We start from the raw sequence: 21,727 nt of genomic DNA, 5'->3' as shown, positions 1-21,727 counted from the left end.
ATTGCTAAAAAATATATTATGTAAATTTATAGAGCCACTATGGAGAACAGTATGCAGGTTCATTACAAAAGTAAAAACAGAACTGCCATATGACCCCACCATCCCACTATTGGGCACACACCCTGAGAAAACCATAATTAAAAGACACATCCACTCCAGTGTTCATTGCAGCACTATTTACAATAACAAGGACAAGGGAGCAACCTATGTGTCCATCAACAGATAAAGAAGATATGGTACACATACACAATGGAATATTACTCAACCATAAAAAACAACAATATCGGGTCATTTGTGGATGGACCTGGAGTCTATCTTACAGAGTGAAGTAAGTCAGAAAGAGAAAAACAGATATCATATATTAATACATATACATGGAACCTAGAAAAATAGTACAGATGTACCTATTTGCAGGGCAAGAATAGAGACGCAGACGTAGAGAACGGATGGGTGGACTTGGTGCCGGGGGATGAATTGGGAGACTGAGGTTGACGTATGTACAGTGCCATGTGCATATCATAAATATATGTGTGTGTATATATGTGAGTGATTTAGTCGCTCAGTCGTGTCTGACTCTTTCTGCGATCCCATGGACTGTAGCCCGCCAGGCTCCTCTGTCCGTGGAGTTCTGGCAAGAATACTGGAGTGGATTGCCATTTCCTTCTCCAATGTATATATATTTGTATATAACGAAATACTGTAGTAAATATTTATGTCTGTAAGGGTGGGAAAAAAAAAAACTCTGTATAACTGTATTAACAACAGGAAGCTTTGAAAACCTTGTTTTGACATTGACAAAAAGCAAAATTGTATATCGCTGTGCCTTATCTTCAGTGAGATGAATCCAGGGGCGATAATGTGATAGCTAAACTGGTGACACTGGATGATACTCATCCACATTGTTTCTTTTACTCAAAAACTCATAGATCCTCTGTGGACCTATCTAAAGCCATTTGATCATCTGTGTATTACACGAATGTGATTCTCTTGTTGTTTGCATCATACTTGAAAGCCCTAGAATTAAGCAGAAAAAAAAAAAAAAAGAAGAAGAAGAAATAATAAGAAATTATCAACTGAAGCACTTTCTATGGAAAGAACTTTTTAATAAGTGATGGTAGTGATCCATTATTAACCTAATATGCTTTCCATGAGAAAAATGAATAAATAAAGAATTCTCTGAGTAAGCATAGGGCTTCCGTACACCTCTCCTGCCAAACGGACATGGTCATGGCCACAGTACAAGACTTGGACAACACAGTAAGGACTAGATATCAGTTTCCCCAAGTCTCTCTGCACTCGTCAGCTTTGAGTAGTTCAAAAGTTGCTGGTTGGATGACTGAGCACCGGTGGCAGTTTGATTAAAATAAGTTCTTGGTGAATTTGGTGAGACCCAGTTGCACAGAGATTTTGCTCTGGAACAAGTTGAGGGCATCTATCCTACCCAGCCCTATCTCCTCCCACCAGTATTGCTCAAGTGCTCATTTCACATTTTATTTCCACTCTCTGTTACGATCTGGCCTCTAGCTAAGCCTCTGGCTTACTCTCCTCCACTGTTCACCCCCATCAAAAATCACATTCCAAGAACACTTACTATACCATACTTTCTAAGTCATAAATTTGCTCCAAATGTCTATGACTTGCAAGTACTGGCCCTTCCCTTTTGACAGTTTCCCATCCTACATTTCCGTCTGATGCAAATTCTAAAAACATAACTCATAATTTCATGTTTTCTATAGCAATGAGAACAATTCTCCATGGAGATCTTCTGCATAGGAAGCACTGATGGGTGGCCCTGCTACTTCTACCACAATATTTAATAAAAGGCCGCACCTGCAAAATACAGGACACATCTGTGTTTCATCTGGCACATAACTTCGGTTCACGGACTTGCCTTTGGTGTGACCAAATCTTTCGTAGAGGTGTGTGTGCTGTGGTCTGAGACTGTTCATCCCCAACCCTATCTCCTTCCTAGTCTCCTTCCCAGGAGTCAGATTGCATCATGCTTGCTCTGACTCCCTACCCTTGTTCTCTTATATGTATTTCCTCGATAAATATCTTGCACAAATAAGCCCATTTTTCACATCCTCCTTTTTCTCTGAGGATCTGAACTAACACAAATTTTACCTAAAGAGCTCACAACATAGGTGGCAAGACTAAGGATTAGAGACAGGCTCATGCATGACACCAAAGGTTTTCGGCGTCCTAAGTGGTAGGTGAAGTACAGAGACCATGTAATACAACACAGTAGGCTAACTGCTAATGATATCACCATTACTGACCTGGAAATGTATGCCAGGGGAAGAAAATTGCCCTTAGCAATGATTCAGGCATTTGAAAAATATGAGGGTAGGGAGCAGCATCAAGAAAGCCAGTGGGCTTCTGCACTGTACTGGTGCTCTGCAGAGAAGCTGAGGGGTATAAGCAAGCAGTTAACAGCTAAGTGTGAGGTCCAGAGGGCCTCTCATAGTGTTAAAGAAGATCCTTATATCTTGGAGTGGAAGCACAGACACAGAAGCAAAGTGATGATGTGATGATTATAAGGGCAAAACTCCAGACACATCTGAAGGCTCCTTCAACCACATCTTTTGTGCCAAGATTAAAACTTTTTCTGGGGCCCTGAAACATGAACGGGGGCCATCTGGAAGGACGTTCAAGTAGATGATGATTCTACAGATGTTGAATTGACAGAACTTGGAAAGTGGTCCCATCCTTGCCCAGTAAGATTTAGTTATCCCACTTCCTACTCGGTTTGAGGACATAGCACAGTCCTCCCTCACCATGAGGCAGTGAGTGCTCCCCTCAGCAGTTACCCCCACTTCTTCTCCTGGCTACTAGGATATAGGGTTAAATCCTACCATAACCTAGCTAAGGGTCTTATAAGGGTCTTATATGGGTCTAACCTTCTGGGTCTAATATGAAGAGAGATGTAAATACAATAGGAAATAGCAAAATTTAGGAGCAGGAACATACAGTAACTGGAACGTATTACTGCGGTTGGATTTTGAGAGCACCTGACCAGAAGAATGAAATGCAAGACTGGAAAGGCAAAAATTCATCAACGTAGAGAGTCCTAACCAAACTTGGGTTTATACTTTGGCTGGGATGCCAGGCCAACTCTCTTGCAGAGATGCTCTTAGAAACCCAGAGAAAAGTGTTGGCTAATATTAAGGAAAATGGAAATGCCTGATTTTCCCTGGAAGAAAGTAAAGGAAGTAATAAAGAGGCTGAGGCAAGTAGATTTGTTGGAATGGATCTATTATGAGAGGTACGAAGACCTACTATTTGGTTATGTTCCATAGGAAGGCCCTGAAATCACAGTATTTATCAAAGCCATCAGCATGTACTGATGAGAGGTGCATAGGATCACTAAGACAGCGGCAGTTCTCCTCTCTAGGCAAAGGCTGACACAACAAAAAGTTGGCTGAGAACTGGGCTGGATATATCTGTGAGATGATGGTGCCCTAAAATAGTAGAGGTACTTGGAATCCAGAAGCCATAGGACAGCAATGACTGTAAAGACTGGCATGATCAAATAGACCACGAAGGGAGCTTGACCCACAAAGAGCTGCGGAAATGATTAATTGAGCACTGAGACTCTAGGACAAAATAGATGGGGAGATGACAAAGTTTCCAATTGATATCTACATCCCATCCTCCCAAAAGCAAGAATTAAGACACAGGGATTTGGATAGGTCTCAATAAAAAGTTTTCAGACCAATCCCAATTTTCAGACCACCGCCAACTGGAAGACATTGACTGAACAGGTTGTGAGTTCCCTTGGAGGCAGTGTCATGCAGCATGACAGAACATTAAAGGCTGAAGAAAAGGGAAGTGCCCACACATTTGAAGATGATCAGAATCTGAGTGTGAGCTGACATGGATAACCGAAGACCCCAAGTGTCATAACTGTCCCATTTTGAGAGTGGAGGCTTAGGCATGGCAGAAAATTAAAGGAATATTGACTAGAATCTAAATCACAAAGGCCCTACTCTGTCTGTGGATTTACTCAATGCGTGCTTCTTCTGTCCCCAAACATAAATTTGGACTTTATTTGGCAGTTAGAGGGATAGTCATGTGGTTCTTGGCTTGTAGTGTAACCGCTATGACTGGAGAAGGTCAGGCCTCAACTCCTTAAAATGCTGCCTCCTCTCCAGGTAAGACAGTAAATAAAAAATGTCACTTTTTCAGAGGGGTGTTGGAGATTACTACTGCCACTCAAGATCTAAAAGTTGCAGAGGTGGTCCTTATCACATGTACATTTAATTCACTTGTCTGTCCTTACAGAAACTCAGATTTGCAGAAAGACCACAGATTCCTACAGACTTAACCATGTACAAGCTCCACCTCCAGCCGCCCTGCCAGACGAAGGACTAGAACCATTTAACAAGGTCTCAGATCCATGGTATACAGCCATTGATTTGGAGAGTGGGTACTTTTTCATTCTGACAATAAAAGAGGATAAGAAATAGTTCACATTCATATATGAAAGTAAAGAATATTCATTTAAAGTTTTGCTTCATGGATAATTTAATTCTCTCTCCCTTCTGTTGTGCTTACCTGCTAAGTCACTTCAGTTATGTCCGACTCTTTGTGACCCCATGGACTGTAACCCTCCATGCTCCTCTGTCCATGGAATTCTCCAGGCAAGAATACTGGAATGGGTTGACATACCCTCTTCCAGGGGATCTTCCTAACCCAGGGATCAAACTCATGTCTCTTACATCTCCTGAATTGGCAGGAGGTTCTAGCACCACCTGGTCTGAATTGAACAGTCTGGCAACCCCATGGAATATCACTGTGACTCATCACATCAGCAACATTATGCTGATTGTATACTATGAGTAAGAAGAAGATGATTCACTAGCCTTGGTAAGATGTGTTTCCTATAATAAATGCTAGAGAGAGTGTGGATAAAAGAGAACTCTCCTACTGTTGGTAAGAATGTAAATTTATACAGCCACTATAGAAAACAGTATGGAGGTTCACTAAAAAGGTAAAAATAGAACTATCGTATGATCTAGCAATCCCACTCCTGGCATATATTCAGAGAAAATAATTTGAAAAGATTCATGCCCCCCAATGTTCACTGCAACACTATTTACAATAGCCAAGAGATAGAAGCAACATAAATGTCCATTAAGAGATGAATGGATAAAGAAAATTTGTCATAAGTACCCAATGGAATATTACTCAGCCATAAAAAAGAATGAAATAATGCCATTTACAGCAACATCGGTGGACCTAAAGATTAACATACTAAGTCAGTCAGACAAACACAAATGTCATATGATATCATTTATATGTGGAATGTAAAAAAAATGATAAAAATTAATTTATTTACAAAACAGAAACAGACTCACAGACTTCAAGAGCAAACTTATGGTCACCAAAGGAGAAACATGGAGGGAAGGTGTAGCCTAGGAGTTTTAGATTAACATATACATACTACCATATATAAAAAAAGATAATCAACGAGGAACAACTATATAGCACAAGAAACTCTTCTCAATGTTCTATAATATCCTATATGGGAAAAGTCTGAAAAAATAATAGAGATATATATATACGTATAACTGAATTACTTTCTTGTACACCTGAAACTAATACAACATTGCAAATCAACTATTTGCCAATATAAAATAAACCACTACAATATTGTAAAGTAGTTAGCCTCCAATGAATACAAATAAATGGAAAAAAAGTTAAATTAAAAAAGATATGCCTTTACATGATAGGTCGCAAACTCTACAAAGATCCAGGAATAAGCCACTCAGTGGTATTATCAGGGTCCGGTGTTCAGATGTGTATTGAGAACCGTCCCCAACGTAAAAGACAAACGGATGCATTTGGTATTCTTTGTCACATAGAAGGAAGCACAGCACTTGATGGGCCTCTTGGGGATCTGTGGAAATACAGTCTGCATCTGGAATGTTGCTGTGGCCCATATACCAGATGACATGGTCAAAGGCCCAAAAGAGAGAAGGTTCCCTGTTGCTGCAGTTAATCTCAAGGCCTCTGTCCTCACTGTTAACCATCACCTTGGCAAGGAGCTATAGTTCACCTCACTAACCTATATTTCTCCCCCAGCCAGTGAGGCCTCTGAGTACATATGTACTGTGTCCATGATTTTCACTGGTTGCTCCCAGCCAACAAGTGGACATAGAAAGACGAATTTCTACAAAATGCAAGACTCGTCTCACTGGTGATGTTGGCTCAAGGATGCTATATTCCCATCCTGGCCAAAACTTTCTTAAAGCTGTGCTCCAGTCAGGGATATTCCCATGTCTCTTCCTTCCTCCCCTTTCTCCACTGCAGTCGTCACATTTCATCTTGTTCTCATAGGTTGTCCTGCCTCCTCCAGCTTCCTCCATGTTCCCCTCATAAGTAATTTTTCCTCAGTAAATCTCTTGCACTTCTCTGTCACTGCTTCTCTGAAGACCTGAACTAACATTCATTCTAGTAGGCAGGAAACTGATATTATTCCCCAAATTCACACACTAGGTAGTCAGAGTCTTTCTGGACTAGTGATTTTAAAAATACACTTTAAATACACTTTAAAATACACTTTAAAATTCTATCAAGTAGACTTTAGGCATTCACATGGTGAAAAAATGATGGATACTCTCCATTTCCTGAGTAGCCAGTTTCAAAGTTTCTCTCTGATGACAAACCAGTTGTTCTTGTTGTTGTTATTTATATTTATACCCATAACCAAGATTGTGATCTTCTATCCTTTCATCTCATTATGCATATACACATGTACAATCCCTAGTTTTGTATTAGCTTAAATACACCTTCATATTCCCAGGTTAAGAGGAGAGAATGAATTTAAAACAGAAATCTGAGCATGCATGTATAATTCAAAGCTCCCTAGGATCTACCCACTTCTATGGGAAATGCCACTTTAATGGTGCTATCTCAAATTCCAATGAGTTATTGATTTCAGAGTTTTTCTTTCCAGGAGTCACTGTTCTTCCAGCATTACAAATGTGTGATATATTGTGCATGGTGCAAACACTGGGTAATAAATGGAGAAGGAGGGAGGATCTTTCCTGTGGAAGTTGTTTTGTCTTTGATACTATTGGCTTCTCTTCATTAGTAGGCAAGGAACAGAACCTGTGTATGAGGCCGCTCCACCAGGCTAAAGCTGGGAGGCTCAAACTAACATGATCTGTGTATGATAGGGCTAATGTCGTGCCTTATCACATAATAAAGGACACAACATTTCTCTTCCTGCCTGAACATAACTCTTTTCCAGATTAGTTTTTAGTATTATTATCATGGGTTGGTTTTTTATCAGGTCTTCAAGTTAGTTAGGTACTCGCAAAGTGAAGTGAAGTGAAAGTCGCTCAGTCATGTCCAACTCTTTGCAACCCTATGGACTACACAATCCATGGGATCCTCTAGGCCAGAATACTGGAGTGGGTAGCCTGACCCTTCTCCAGGGGATCTTCCCAACCCAGGGATCGAACCGGGGTCTCCTGGTCTCCTGCATGGCAGATGGATTCTTTACCAACTGAGCTATCAGGTAAGCCATAGATATCCTTATTTCCTGCTTCTAGATCCCACCCAACCTTTCATTTGAAAAGGGAAAAAAATAATTAAGTTCATGAACTGTGCGAGGCAGAATGGTCTCTCAAAAATGTCTATACTTTAACTAAAAATGTCTATTCTAATCCTATAATCTCATGACTATGTTGTGCTACATGAAAAAGGAATTTTCAGGTACAATTACAGTTATAAATTTTAAAATAGATTATCCAGGATTATCTCGATAGACCCAATCTAATCAAATGAACGTTTTAAAGCAGAGAATGTTCTATACAAGGGCCAGAGAGAGGCCTCTAGGAGAGACAGAGACCTACAATTTCGAAGTCTTACAATTTCGAAGTCTTACAATTTCAAAACTGGATTTGGCCAACAATTCAAGAGGCTCCTGATGAGAACCCAGTCACATATCATCTTGATTTTAGACTTATTAAACCAGGAGGATAATAGAATATGACCTATACATTTATATTGTTTTAAATTAAGTTTGTAATAAATGTCATAGCACTAGAAAACTAATACATGAACTATCCATACTCACTTTTTTTGCCCACCTCAGGCAAATTTGAGATAGCTCAGTTGGTTAAGAATCTGCCTGTAATCCAGGAGACTGCGGTTCAATTCCTGGGTTGGGAAGATCCACTGGAGAAGGCATAGGCTACCCACTCCAGTATTCTTGGGCTTCCCTTGTGACTCAGCTGGTGAAGAATCTGCCTGCAATGCAGAAGACCTGAGTTCAATCCCTGGGTTGGGAAGATCTCCTGGAGAAGGGAAAGGCTACCCACTCCAGTATTCTGGCCTAGTTAATTCCATGGACTATATAGTCCATGGGATCGCAAAGAGTTGGACACAACTGAGCAAATTTCACTTTCAGTGGCTTATATGATAAAGAGTCTGCCTGCATTGCAGGAGATCAAGATTTGATATCTGGGTTGAGAAGATTCCCCTGGAGAAGGGAATGGCTACCCACTTCAGTATTCTTGCCTAGAGAATTCCATGGAGCTTGGTGAGCTCCTTCATCCTTGGGTTTGCAAAGAGCTGGACATGACTGAGCAACTAAGACACTGTCAGGCAAATGTAACCCCTACTCCATGTGTTCTGTGTATTCATGCACTTAATAATTTATTAAACCTTATAACTTTTAAAAATTCTCCATCTTTATTCCTAACTCATCTGTGAGATTCTCAAGGGTCTCAATTATCTTTAAATTTCTGGTGTCTACTGGAGTAGCTGAACTTCTGAAACAAATAAGGTGTACACTATTTAGTACGGACACAGGTCATACAGTATTTCACCCGTTTATAAGTGCTTTAAATACAACATAAGTGATCAAAGTTTAATTGATTTCCTTAATTTACTTATTGTAACATTCTGTCTCAACTTTAAGTGAGTTAGTGAAATATTGTCAAGACAAATGATATTGGCTTTTCCATATAAACTGCAAAGTAAACCTTTTGTAGAAATCTATTTACATATTTCTTAGAAAAAAAATGCCTTAGATACTGATTCCTAAAAGGTTTTTATACCTATTTCTCTTTTTGAAATGGTGAAAAAGGGTTTTCTATAGATACTCATATTTTATATTCAAACACAGCTTTCAACAATATCAGTTGTTTGGTTATTTAATCATAAGGCATTTCACAATGGCTTTCATATCTAATGATGTGATTATATTGTACAGAGTAGATATCATCATTAATCATTGCTGAGATCCCAAAACAAATCAGAACTTCCATCTTGCACTCTCAGTACACTTGCAAAGACCATATTTTCCATCAACTTTTCCTCAACTTTCTACACCTGATTTATGTCTGGATTTTGTTAATGTGTATAATATACTTAGCCTAGATAATATGATTTCTATGACAGTTATTTATGTATAATGTATAACTCCATGCTTCATAAGATCAAACTCCTCAATAAATGATAGTAAATCTGTGGTTTCTAGAGCTTACTGTAAGTAGATTTTCATGTGATTCTTGTATAGAGAAATTATACTCTGGATGTTAGAGTCAGGAAAAAGCATATGTAATTATCTGAAAGCATGTTTGACTTGTGTCCCCATTATTTATTTTGATGTAATAAGTTATCTCAGAAGATGGCTTAAAATGATCATCTTCCTAATCTAATTCTCTTATTTGTGGGATGGGGTTCTGGCAGGACTTAGGCGAGTGGTTTTTTGGTCCTATGTGATGTCAACAGGAGTTACTTGGTGGGTTTTAGCTATAGGCTAGTCCAGTGGGATACAGCACGGTTTGTCTCACATGTCTGTTCCTTTGGCAGGGATCTGATTGGAATCTGGCCTCGGACGGTACCGTTGACTTGGGTGCCTATAGTTTTCCGCATGGTGGTCATAAGTAATCAGATTTTATATATTGTGACTCTGGATACCAAGGGTGAAAATTTTAGCAAACAAAGGAGAAACTGCCTGGCCTTTTGAAAACTAATACTGAAATTCTCATCCTGTACTTCAATCAGTTGCTTTATTACAAGCTCACTCAGATACAAAATGAAGAATTACTTTATGGGAAGAGCACCAAAATTTGGTAACCATAATAAAAATCTCATGTAATTACAGCTTACTATTATTATTATGTATATCACTCTATTACTTAACTACTATTACTAATAAAAACAGTATTTCAAGTAAACCAGAAACTCTGTAGTACCTGTGATGTGTAGGAAAAAAGTAAAGTGGAACTTCCTGTAACCACTTCAGGTGTTTAAATTGGATCTGTCTAAAGTCATAATTGAATGCCATTATCATGTATTCATATATATCATCATATAACCTTTTAGGTTAAAATTTCTTTCAAAATAAACTACTAAAATATACAGAACAGAATTATTTCTATAAACAATGTTCTTTTCCCATCTGGATTGTGAGTCAGTTGCACACTATATGAACAATTCATATTACAGGTGAAAGGAAAATTTTTTATAACACTATACATTTTCTTAATCTTCACCTTAAGGGAAAAGGTAACAATTAATTGCATGGCACATGAATCCCACAAAAGTAAGTCTCTCCACTTTTTGGAGAAAAATATGATTGACAAATTTCATCATAATATAAATTTCAAAATAGTAGAATGAAGAGCACTGGTGATTTCCAAGGCAGTCATTATAGGTACAGTATATTTGGAAGTTCTGAGTAGGATTTCATATTCTATCACTTTATAAACACTTTAGAGTGAAATTGATCTCTGCTTTAAATTAGTCAGATTTTAGATTATGTAGACTTTCCAGACAGTACCTATCCTTGTCAATAAAAAATGTGCACTATGGCAATAAAAAAGAGGAAAAGAATTAATAGTCCTCCAGATTTATGGTCCATTATTCCTACAAAATTAATCCTGGTTAACTCCACTCTGAAACACAGAGTAAAAAAAATAAACACACACACATAACACAGGAGGCTTTTCGTCTCTATATGTGAAATTGAGCTAACAGTTTAATAATTTCAAGCCCACAATTTGAATAGCACCAAGAAAAAATCAGGTGAAATATGGAAATAGCTTATATTTTCATTCTCTGAAATTTTCTCTGAGATATTAATTTTATGTTGCTGCACACAACATAAACTAAATATAGTATTTGTGGTATACAACTATGGGTGGAGGTTTGTAATACTATACAGCAAGTAGTGACCAAAACCAGCCCCAAGAAAAAGAAATGCAAAAAGGCAAAATGGTTGTTGAGGAGGCCTTGCAAATAGCTGAGAAAAGAAGAGAAGTGAAAGGCAAAGGAGAAAAGAAAAGATATACCCATGTGAATGCAAAATTCCAAAGAAAAGCAAGGAGGGAAAAGAAACTCTTCTTCAGTGAACAATGAAAAGAAATAGAGGAACACAATAGACTGGAAAGACTAGAGATCTCTTCAAGAAATTAGAGAGACCAAGGGGACATTTCATGCAAAAATGGGCATGTAAGGACAGAAATGGTATGGACCTAACAGAAGCAGAAGAGATTAAGAACTGGTGGCAAGAATACACAGAAGAACTATATAAAAAAAGGTCTTAATGTTTCAGATAACCACGATGGTGTATCACTCACTTGTAGCCAGACATCCTGGAGTACAGAAGTAATGGAATTCCAGATAAGCTATTTCAAATCCTAAAAGACGATGCTGTTAAAGTGATGCACTCAAAATGCTAGCAAATTTGAAAAACTCAGCAGTGGCCATAGAACTGGAAAAGGTCAGTTTTCATTCCAATCCTAAAGGAGAGCAATGCCAAAGAATATTCAAACTAAAATACAATGGCCCTCAATTCACATGCTAACAAGATAATGCTCAAAATCCTTCAAGCTAGGCTTCAACAGTACATGAACCAAGAACTTCCAGATGTACAATCTGGATTTAGAAAGGGCAGAGGAACCAGAGATCAAATTACCTACATCCATTAGATCATAGAAAAAGCAAGAGAACTTCAGAAAAACACTTACTTCTGCTTCATTGACTGCACCAAAGCCTTTGTCTGTGTGGATCACAGTAAACTGTGGAAAATTCTGAAAGAGATGGGAATACCAGACCACCTGACCTGCCTCTTGAGAAACCTGTAGGTAGGTCAGGAAGCAACAGTTAGAACTGGACATGGAACAACAGACTGGTTCCAAATAGGAAAACTAGTACGTCAAGGCTGTGTATTGTCACCCTGCTTATTTAACTTATATGCAGAGCACATCATGGGAAATGCATGACTGGAGGAAGCACAAGCGGAATCAAGATTGCCAGGAGAAATATCAATAACCTCAGATATGCAGGTGACACCACCCTTATGGCAGAAACCAAAAAGGAACTAAAGAGTCTCTTGGTGGAGGTGAAAGAGGAGAGTGAAAAAGCTGGCTTAAAACTCAACATTCAAAAATTGAAGATCATGGCATCCAGTCCCATCACTTCATGGCAAATATATGGGGAAACGATGGAAACAGTGAGAGACTTTATTTTCTTGGGCTCCAACATCACTGCAGATTGTGACTGCAGCCATGAAATTAAAAGATGTTTGCTCCTTTGAAGAAAAGCTATGACAAACCTAGACAGCATATTAAACATCAGGGACATTACATTGCCAACCAAGGTTTGTATAGTCAAAACTTTGATTTTTCCAGTAGTCATGTACAGATGTGAGATTTGGACCATAAACAAGGCTGAGTGTTGAAGATTTGATGCTTTCAAACTGTGGTGTTGGAGAAGACTCTTGAGAATCCCCTGGACAGCAAGGAAATTAAACCAGTCAATCCTAAAGGAAATCAACCCTGAATAGTCATTGGAAAGACTGATGCTGAAACTGAAGCTCCAATAATTTGGGTACCAGATGTGAAGAGCCGACTCATTGGAAAAGACCTCAATGCTGGGAAAGAGTGAGGACAAGAGGAGAAGAGGATGACAGAGGAAGAGGTGGTTGGATGGGATCATCAACTAATGGACATCAGTTTGAGAAAACTCACGGAGATAGAGAAGGACAGGGAGACCTGGTGTGCTGCAGTTCATGGGGTCCCAAAGAGTCAGACACAGCTGAGCAACTGGACAACAACAAGGAAGTGGTAACATGCACACATGTTGGCATGCCTATCCGTACAAGGGTTTTCTATGTCTATCTCAAAATTCTGAATGAGTATATTCTTGTCTGTCCTCTTTTAATCTCCCTAGTTCTTCTCTGACAATAACACAAAGTAACAGTTTAAGACACGTTTTACATCCTTTAATCACCTTTAATATCACATATATTAAATATATATATATATATCACATATATTAAGTTGAATTATCTATGTATGTAAGAACAAGAATATGCTTTCATATATTACTGTTATACAGTAATAATAATGATGAGGGCACAATAGTGCACCTGGGGTTAGGAATTAAGACACTGCATCTATGCGGGTATCAAGATCGTAGAGGAGTATTACATACCTACATCAAAAATGCATCTATATGTGGAACGATTTTCACAGAACATCTATAAATGCTGGCTGAAGACTTCAGACTACCGAAAGGCAAGAAAATCTCCATGTAATTAGGTGGGACAAAAGGAAAAATAAACAGAAGGGAATCAGGACAGAACCTGCACTCCCAGGAGGAAGCTGGGATAAAGGAAAGGTTTCCACACCCTGGGAAGTCCCCCTGCTGGTGGGGAGATCAACTGGGATGGAGGAGGAGCTTCAAGGCCTTGGAGGAGAGCACAGCCACAGGTTTGCAGGGGGTAAAGTGGAGAGAGACCTGTTGAGATGGTTGGTGCCCCCTCCTGAGAACCCGCACCTGAGACATTTGTCCACTGTCATGGGAAGGGGCTGGATGGTGTGGCTCTGGCTTCAGAGTCATACCCAGAGAGAGGACAGGGATTAGCTGCGTGCAGACAGCTGAGATGTGGGGCAGACCACAATCAAGGGTTCATGGGAAGAAGTCTGGGACTGCCAGAGAGGCAAGGCACCATGGCTGGGGGAACGTGAGGTGGGGCTCCACCACAGGAGGTTCATTCTCAGCACACTGGAGACAGCAGGGCCCCGCCTACAGGAGCGTCACGAGTAGCTGCATGTGGTGTGAGCAGGTGTGAGCTGGCCTCCAAAGGCAGAAGTGGGCCAGCGCCTCCACCGAGTGTCCTACAGGTAGAAACCAATCACTGCCCCTGCCTTCGTGACAGTGTGTGCAACCTGCATGCCCCTCATCAAAGGGATAATGGCCAGCACATGCTGAGCAAGGAGACGGAACGCATCCAAATTATATGAAAGCAACCCTCACTCCAAAAATATTTTAAAAACCTCACAAGTTATACAGGGATTGGATAACTGATTCTCCTAAACTCAGAGTAAGAGTAGTACAAGAAAATAAAGAAGCCCAGGAACCACTCCCAGTTCAAAGACCAAGAGAATTCCCCTGAAAGAACAATGAAACAGACCTCATCAGTCTAAACAGACACTAAGTTCAAAAGGATGTAATGAAAATACCGAACAAAATGGAGAAAAGCTATTGATGGAGAGGCAGATTACTGCAAAAAGGAACTAGAAACTATAAGGAGGAGCCAAGAAGACTTAGAAAAGTCATTTGCAAAGACAAAACTGAGCTAAAGGCAATGAGTAGCAGAATGAGTAACACAGAAGAAAGAATAAGTGATTTGGAAGACAGACTAATGGTAATTACCCAATGAAGACAGCAGACAGAAAGACAAATTAAAACAAACAAACCAACAAACAAACAAGAGAGCAATGTAAGAGACCTATTGGATAATATAAAGCATGCCAGTCTATATGCACAATAGGGATTCCAAAAGGAAAAGAGAGAGAAAATATATTTGAAGAAATTTTGGCTGAAACCTTCAAAAGCCTAAAGAAGGAATCAGATATCCAGATACAGGAAGCACTGTGCTGTACTTAGATGCTCAGTCATGTCCAAGCCTTTGTGACCCCATGGACTGCAGCCTGACAGGCTCCTCTGCTCTTGGGGAATCTCCAGGAAAGAATTCTAGAGTGGGTTGCCATGCCCTCCTTAAGGGGATGTTCTCAAACCAGGGATAAAATCCAGGTCTCCCACATCGCAGTCAGATTGTTTACCAACTGAGCCAAGAGGGAAGCCATGGGAAGCATAGAGGGTTCCAAATGAGACGAACCCAAACAGACCTGCCCCAGGACTTACTATAATAAAAATGGCAAAAGCTAAAGATATAGAAAAGATTTCAAAGCAGCAAAAGAACAATAAAGAGGTAATTACAAAGAAAGTCTCCATAGGTTACCAGCTGGTTTTTCAACAGAAAGGCTGCAGGTGAGAAAGGAGTGACAAAATATACTCAAAGTCATAAGAGGGAAACATTTGCAACCTAGGATACTCTGTCCTGAAAGATTATCATTTTTAAAATGAGGAAAGATAAAGAATTACTCAAACAAGTAAAACTTAAAAGAATATAGTGATACTAAACCTATCTTAAAGAAATATTATTGAAAGATTTTCTATTTCCCTCAAACAGAAAACAAGCAAGAAGATATAGGAAAGTAACCTAAACCAGTATACAGAACAAAAGGAAAAAAAACAAACAAAACAAAAAAAAAACCCTCTTTGTGAAAGTGATGATAAACAAAAGTAACAGAAAAAGGATAAATATGAAGATGTAATGAAGGACTTCAAAATCATAAAATATGAGGAAAGAGGGTAAGAAAATACAGATTCTTTTTTTAGAATGGGTTGGAGCCAAAGCAAGCAGATATAACAAGCGATTAACATACTTGAAAAACCAAAAATCAAAAACATACAATAAATTCAGAAAAAAAAAAGGATAAAATGAAAGGAAATCATCAAACCACAAAAAGAAAAGCAAAGGAACAAAGAAGAAGCATAGAATCAATTGGAAAACAAAATTTAAAAAGACAATATATACTATCAATAATTACCTTAAATGTCAATGAATTAAATGATACAATAAAAATTATAGAGTGGCAGACTGGATTAAAAAAACAAGAGCCTATGATATGGTGCCTACAAGAAGCCCATTTTAAGGCAAAATACACACACAAATTAAAGGTGAGGAGATGGAAAAAGATATTTCATACAAACGGAAATGATAAGAAAGTGGGAGCTGCAACTCATACACAACAAAATAGATTTTAAAACAAAGGCCACAGAGAAAGACAAAAAAGGACGCTATATAATAATAAAATTATCAATGCAAGAAGAGTATTCTACATTTGTTGACATATATGCATTTAATACAGGAGCACCCATATACATAAAACAAATACTAATAGACACAAAAGGAGAAATTGATGGAAATACAATAATCATAGGAGAGTTTAACACCCCACTGAAATCAGTGGACAGGTATTCTAGACAGAAAATCAATAAGACAACATAGATGCTAAATGATACAAAACAACAATTAGACTTAATTGATATTTTCAGACATTACATCCAAAGAAAACAGAATGCACATTCTTTTCAAGTGCACATGGGCCATTCTAGCATTGACCACATACTAGGACACAAAGGATTTCCTTCATAGCTCAGTTGGTAAAGAATCCACTGCAATGCAGGAGACACCAGTTCAACCCTTGGGTCGGGAAGATCCCCTGGAGAAGGGATTGGCTACCCAATTCAGTATTCTTGGGCTTCCCTTGTGGCTCAGCTGGTAAGGAATTCTGCCTGCAGCGCGGGAGACCTAGGTTCAGTCCCTGGATTTGGAAGATCCCCTGGAGAAGGGAAAGGCTACCCACTCCAGTATTCTGGCCTGGAGAATCCCATGGACTGTATAGTCCATAAGGTCGTAAACAGTCAGACATGACTGAGCAACCTTCACTTTCACTTTCACTTTAGGATACAAAACAAACTTCAACAAATTTTAGACTACAGAAATTATTTCAAGCATCTTCTCTGACTATAATGTCATGAAACTAGAAATCAACCACAATAAAAGAAATGAGAAAAAAAAAAAAAAAGATTTCATGAAGACCAAACAATGTGCTACTGAAAAACCAGTGGGTCAAGAAAGTGAAAGTGAAGTCATTCAGTTGTGTCCGACTCTTTGCGACCCCATGGACTGAAGCCTGTCAGGCTCCTCCATCCATGGGATTTTCCAGGCAAGATTAGACAAAGAAAAATGAAAAAAAAATCTAAAGTCAGCAGACAGAAATAATACCAGGGAGGAAATAAATAGAGGTTTAAAAAAATAGAAAAGAATCAATAAGACCAAGAGCTCATTCCTTGAAAGGATAAATAAAATTGACAAGCCTCTGCCCAGGCTCAAAAAAGAGAGAGCCCAGGTAAACAAAATAAGAAAAGTAAGAGGAGAAATCTCAACTGATAGCATAGAATAAAAAATTTTAAAAAATAAGAGAATACTATGAAAAATTATATGCCAAGAAATTTGACAACCTAGAAGAAATGGATGACTTTCTAAACCACCTGTTGCTGAGTTGCTACATAGTGTTTGACTCTTTTGTGACCATAGGAACTATAACCTGTCAGGCTCCTCTGTCCATGGGATTTCACAGGTAACAATACTGGAGTGGGTTGCCATTTCCTTCTCCATAGCGTTTTCCTAACCCAGGAATTGAACCTGTGTCTCCTGCATTAGCAGGCATATTCTTTACAACTGAGCCCCCAGGGAAGCCCTTTGGGGACCATACAGCTCAGCAAATTGAATCAAGAAGAAATAGATAGTTTGACGAGACCAAGCACTACAAGTGAAACAATATCTGTAATAATAATAATAAGCTACCTATAAACCAAAGTCTAGGACCAGATGTCTTCACAAGCAAATTCTCACAAAAATACAGAGGAAATTTTACTGATCCTTCTTATACTCTTCCAAAAGATTGAAGAGGAAAGACCATTCCCAAAATTATTCTAGGAAGCCACTATCACCCTGATACCATAATTAAATAAAGATATCACCGAAAAGGAAAATTACAGGCAAATAACTTTTATGAATGTATATGCAAAAATTCTCACCAGAGTATTAGCAAACCAAATCCAAAAACACATAACAATGATCATACACCACTACCAAGTGAGATTCATTTCAAGTTCACAAAAATGGTTCAATATACACAAATAAACGTAATACACTACATTAACAAAAGAGAAAACAACAATAACAAAAAAACACAACCTTCTCAATCAATGCAGAGAAATATTTGGCAAAATCCAAAATCCATTCATGATACAAACTCTTACCAAAGTGTGTATAGAGGGAACATACCTCAACATATTAAAAGCCACTTATAACTAACCCACAGACAGTATAATACTCAATGGTGAAAAGCTGAACACCTTCCTGCTAAAATCAGGAACTAAGAAATCAGTTGCACTTCTCTACATTAACAATGAAATGGAATGTAGAAAAAAACATCTTTTAAAATTGCACCTCCCAAAAATACTCAGGAAATAATCTAAGTATTTACTTCCTGTCCAAGGATGTTAAAGACTTATACACTGAGAACTATAAAACATTAATAAAGGAAAGGAAAGAGGATTCAAAAAAATATATAAAGCTATTCCATGCTCTTTGATTGAAAAAATAATAATATTGCTAAAATTGCAATACTACCCAAACTGATATACAGGTTTAATGTGATTCCCTATCAAATTACCCATGACATTTTTCATGGTACTAGAAGAAATCCAAAAATTTACATGGACTCATAAAATACCCAGAGTTGTCAAAGCAATCTTGGGGGTGGGGGTGTGGGGGTGGAGGAACAGGAAGCACAAACCTCCCAGACTCCAGACAATACTGCAAAGCAATAGTATTCAAGACAGTGTGATACTGGTACAAAAACAGATACACAATCAATGGAACAGAATAAACGCCCAGAAATAAACCAACACACTTGTGGTCAATTAATTTTCCAAAATGAAGGTAAGAATATACAATGGGAAAATGACAGTCTCTTCAGCAAGTGATGCTGGGAAAATTGGACAGCTGGATGTAAATCAAAGGAGTTAGAACACACCCTCACAACATTACAAAAATAAACTCGAAATGGTTTAAAGACTTAAACATAAGACATGGCACCTTGAAACTCATAGAAAAGAATATAGGCAAAACATTCTCTGACATAAATCATACCAATATTTCTTAGGTCAGTCTCCCAAGTCTATAGAAATGAAGACAAAAATAAATAAATGGGATTTAATCAAACTTCAAGCTTTTGTCAGCAAAGGAAACCATAAACAAAATGAAAAGGGAGCAAAGACTGGGAAAAAGTATTTGCAAATGATGTCACCAACAAAGGCTTAATATCCAAAATATACCAACAGTTCATAAAACTCAACAAATAAAAAACAAACAAACCTCTCTGTAAATGGACAGAAGACCTAACCAGACATTTCTCTGAAGAAGAAATTGACAGCTGGTCAATAGGCACCTGAAAAGAATTTCAGCATTGCTAATTACGAGAGAAATGCAAATCAAAACAATGAGGTACTACCTCATACCAGTCAGAATGGACATCATCAGAAATATCTACAAATAACAAATGCTCAAAAGAGTGTGGAGAACAGGAAAGCCTCCTACACTGTTGGTGGGAATGTGAGTTGGTACAGCCACTATGGAAAACGGGTATGGAGGTTCCTCAGAAAACTAAAAATAGAATTACCATATGATGTAGCAATCCCACTCCTGGGCATCCATCCAGACAAAACTAGAATTCAAAAAGATACATGCATTCTAACGTTCATAGCAGCACTACTCACAATAGCCAAGACATGGAAACAACCGAAATGTCTATCAATGGATAAATGGATAAATAAGATATGTGTGTGTGTGTGTGTGTGTGTGTGTGTGTACATAATACATACACACAGGGAACACTACTCAGCCATAAAAAAGAATGAACAAATGCCCGTTTCAGCAACATGGACAAAACTATAGAGATTATCATACTATGTGAAGTAAGTCAGAAAAAGACCAATATCATATGGTACCAGTTATGTGATGAGATGTAACAGAAATGAACCTATCTATGTGAAAGAAACAGAAACACAGGCTTAGAGAACAGACTGGTGGTTGCCAAGGGGACAGGGGTTGGGGAACCACAGAGATGGAGCTGGGTAAGCAGATGGAAACTTTCGTATAGAGAATGGATAAACCACAAAGTCCTACTGCACATCACAGGAAACTGCATTCAACACCCTATAATAAGCCATAATGGAAAGAAATATAAAAATGTAAGTATATATATATATCTACAGGCGGCTTCCCTGGTAGCTCAGTTGGTAAAGAATCTGCCTGCAATGCAGGAGACTCCGGTTCAATTCCTGGGTTGGGAAGATCCCCTGAAGAAGGGACAGGTTACCCACTCCAGTATTCTTGGGCTCGCCTGGTGGCTCAGCTGGTAAAGAAACTGCCTGCAATGAGGGAGACCTGGGTTTGATCCCTGGGTTGGGAAGATCCCCTGGAGAAGTGAGAAAGACTGCCCACTCCAGTATTCTGGCCTGGAGAATTCCATAGACTGTATAGTCCAAGGGGTCACAAAGAATCACATACAACTGAGCAACTTTCACTTTCACTCTGTATAATTGAAAAAAAAAAAGACAGTAAAGCTATTTTTATTATCTTAGGTTATTCAACTACTGACCATCATGGCCTTACTATAAACCAAAAGTGTTAACACGTTACTTGTGAATCATACCCAATCTATAGCTAGTCACAAATGGGTACCATTATATCTTAGAATCAGAAGAAATTTTCAAAACCATCTAACCAAGTACCTTATTTTCTTCAAAGCAGATGTTGGTGGAGCATATTTCTTAAACTCTTCCACACCTGTGGTATACCTGGACCCCACAAACATATATTCTTTGTAAGCATATAATATTATATGATTATCATGCCGTCAATATTTATCATAAATTTGAAAGAAGCTCTCAGAATTGGAAAATGTAGATCAAAACCAAGTCAATCAAACCACCGAGAATGAAACATTTCTGATACAAAGAAATAACAAGTTTCAATTAAATATTCAAAGATTTCTTTGTAGAAGGGAGAAGGATAAGCAGCTAAATTTATCAGTGACTTTATTTTGCTTGTGCATGATTTATTTAAAAATAAGAGATACATGAAGTATAGTACAAAATGTTATCAAATTACTGAAGATCGAACAGACTAAAATTGGAAGTTACACTTCAGACAAGAAAGTAAAACCAGGTCAGCTTGTATATTTACACATTTATTGTATGGATTTTGCTTGTCTTTAGTTCTAAAATTGGCAGATGTGTTATCATCATATTTAACAGTTTAGGAAAGAAATTTTATAGTTATGATTTTGTTCCTTTCATAGATCTCACTCACCTATATTAAGCAGGAGTTGCTATCTTGATTTATGATGTTATGTAATATTTTAAAATATTTAAAACCTTTTCAGATCTAAGGCAACGGGATATTAATGGAAGACAACTTTTTTCTACTTATCCCTTATGAACAAATCCAAATTTGAGTCTTAATTCTCCCATAAATAGTGACATTGGACAATGTATTTAACTTCTCTATTTTCAGTTGCCATCTCTTTTGAAGAAGGTACTAATGGGAAACAGCTTAAAAGGTTTTTATAATGATTTGGTAAATACATATGCTTGTTAATGAAAATACACTTATGCCACCTAATATGAGGCAAAGTAACTTAGCTCTGAGAATTAGAAATGGGTGGACCATATCTCCTGAGAGTTCTATTGCAACAAATCACCCAACATTATA

General features: G+C 38.2%; 1 long non-coding RNA gene across 1 annotated transcript; it reads left to right on the top strand.

Moving 5' to 3' along the window:
* The first annotated feature begins 307 nt into the window (after positions 1 to 307).
* Positions 308 to 4,912, top strand: LOC122700707. The gene is made up of 3 exons (XR_006342872.1): positions 308 to 450; positions 2,507 to 2,519; positions 4,900 to 4,912. It is a non-coding gene; the product is annotated as an uncharacterized LOC122700707 (long non-coding RNA).
* Positions 4,913 to 21,727: the final 16,815 nt, after the last annotated feature.

The sequence above is a fragment of the Cervus elaphus genome, chromosome 9 (assembly GCF_910594005.1).
Source record: "Cervus elaphus chromosome 9, mCerEla1.1, whole genome shotgun sequence".
Taxonomy (NCBI): Eukaryota; Metazoa; Chordata; class Mammalia; order Artiodactyla; family Cervidae; genus Cervus; species Cervus elaphus.
Note: the sequence above shows the minus strand (reverse complement) of the source record. Positions and strands in the feature narration are given on the sequence as shown.